At 50.3% G+C, this 2,500-nt stretch overlaps 1 protein-coding gene across 1 annotated transcript in view; it reads right to left on the reverse strand.

The window, feature by feature from the left end:
- Positions 1 to 2,500, reverse strand: part of BICDL1 (BICD family like cargo adaptor 1) — a 157,165-nt gene that overhangs the window by 16,106 nt on the left and 138,559 nt on the right. The gene's annotated exons all lie outside the window — the stretch shown is intronic.

A 2,500-nucleotide genomic window follows, 5' to 3' on the forward strand; every position in this document is an offset into this window, starting at 1 on the left:
TTCAGTTCGTAAACCAATTTTGAAAATATGAGATGGAGGGAGACATGGTTAGAAAAAGATCTGGGGGGTCTTAGTGGACCACAAACTGAATGCAAACCAACAGCTTATCATGGTAGCTAAAGAAGCTAATCAGCACAGGGGATCCTTAGAACCTTTCTCTCCCTGTGTAGATTAGCACCTTCTCTACAAGTCTGAGTGTTAAGAGAGGGCAGGGATGTGTAATTTTGCTTTTCTTTGCATTCTTAGCATTTAACACAATTCCTGGCACACAGTAGGAGTTTAATAAATGTCTGTTGAGCTGGGCAGCTAGGTAGAACAGTGGATAGAAGGCTGGGCCTGGAGTGGAGAGGACCTTGGTTCCATTCTGGCCTCAGATACTTCCTAGCTGTGTGACCCTGGGCAAGTCACTGAACCCCAATTGCTTAGCTCTTGCCACTCTTCTGTCTCAGAACCGATACTAAGACAGAAGGGAGGGGTTATAAATAAATGCTTGTTGACCGCTTAGCTGTCTTCTTGCTGAGCACGTGATAGAGGGGATTCTTACTGGGGCAGGAGTTGGATGAGAAGACCTTCTAAATGGAATATTTTGGGATGCTGCGACTGACAGCCAGACACATATCTGGGAGGCGTCTCCTGGCTGGCTGTCCCACACCAGGGCTTGGAAAGTTTTGCCAATGAGAGCTCGGGTATGAGGCAGCCCCCCTTGCTGAGATGCCTCCTGTCCCACTGGCTACCATTGGCTGGCTGCCTCTAGCCTCTTCTCCCCATCCCTGCCAAGGAGCAAGATGAAGGCTGCTGGTTGCCATGGTTACCCAGCATCAGCATCAGCAGCAGCCCACCGGGTTTTTCTGTAAGAGAACAAACCTTTTACACCTCCCAGCGGCCTCAGCCAGCATCTCTGCATTGCCTGACAGATGGAGCTGCTGCCGCGGCCCTCCGAGGTCTCTTTAGCCCCCCTCCCTGGCCAGAGAGGAGAATCTGGGGACTAATGACAGGATAAGAGCCATCGGGTGGGCTGAGAGGGGCTCCAGAGGGGCAGCATCCTGCCCTCCAGGGCTGGGGCTGCCACAGAAACAGGCCACCTGCCCCTGGAGCTCCTCAGCCCCCTCTGCCTATGTGGAATCCAGAGGAGGGTCAGAGGAAAGGGGGAGCCTTCAGGCACTTTAAAGCTCAGGAAGGGGTAGGGGAAGAAGCAGAACCAGAGGCCTTGGGGACAGACAGACAGACAGACAGATCACAACCAGCCTGCTTTCTATCTAGGACCAGCTTGCTGTTACATGTAAGCTTCTTGAGGGCAGGGATGGCCATTTGCCTCTTTTTATTCCATGTAACCCCAGTGCTTGGCACATAGTCAGTGGTTAAGAAATGCTTCTTGAGGCCATCTAGATGACTTACTGGATAGAGAGCCAGGCTTGGAGACAGGAAGTCCTGGGTTCAAATCTGACCTCAGACACTTCCTAGCTGTGTGACCCTGGTCAAGTCATGTAACCCCCATTGTTTAGCCTTTACTGATCTGCCTTGGAACTGATACTTAGGATTGATTCTAAGACAGAAGGTAAGGGTTTAAAAAATCTAGCCTTACATACTTCCTAGCTGTGTGACCCTGGGCAAGTCACTTGACCCCCATTGCCTAGCCCTCACCACTCTTCTGCCTTGGAACCAATACACAGTATTGACTCCAAGATGGAAGGGCAGGGTTTAAAAATGTTTCCAGAAGCACTACTTTTAGTGGCAAAAACAAAAAACCAAACAAGACCAGAAAACTGGAAAGAGAAGAAGCTGTCCCCTTTGGGGCTCCTGGACAGAGCAGGGAGGGCGAGTGTAATGCAATGCCACGCAGTCACGAGAGGAAGGGCGGATGGGAAGGATTCAAGGCAACACGAGAGTTCTTGAGAGCAACAACTCAGTCTGAAGAAAGAGCTCGGCTACGTTCCGCTGTCGGCATCAGTGTGGCTCGAGAGGGCAACATCAGGAACTGAGGTGGAAAGGACCTGGAGCACAAGGCTGAAGCGGGCTCTTCTCCGGGGACTAAGTGGCTTTTGGGGTGGCGTCAACAACAGGAATCAAGCAAAGGTCTGGACCAGAAATAATCTCGGGGTATGGGGTTTGGCTGTCAGTGACTTTCAGCTATAAGCCCATTTTTCTTCTTTTTGTTTTTATGTTCTGATATATGAAGGCAGAGACTCGTTGGAGGGAGAACTGGCTTTGGACTCAACTGGGGTTCAAGGTCTAGCTTGGGGAGCACAACATACCAAACCTGGAGTCAGGAAGTCCTGGGTTCCAATCTGACCTCAGGCACTTCCCAGCTGTGTGACCCTGGGCAAGTCACTTAACCCCCATTGCCTAGCCCTGGCTGCTCTTCTACCTTGGAACCAATACACAGTATGGATTCTAAGATGGAAGGTAAAGGTTGAAAAACAAAGAAATAAAAAAAAGATCTAGCTCAGACATACATGGGTTGTGTGGTCTTGGGCAAATTACTTAGCTGCTCAGTGCTCTA

The sequence above is a fragment of the Monodelphis domestica genome, chromosome 3 (assembly GCF_027887165.1).
Source record: "Monodelphis domestica isolate mMonDom1 chromosome 3, mMonDom1.pri, whole genome shotgun sequence".
Taxonomy (NCBI): domain Eukaryota; kingdom Metazoa; phylum Chordata; class Mammalia; order Didelphimorphia; family Didelphidae; genus Monodelphis; species Monodelphis domestica.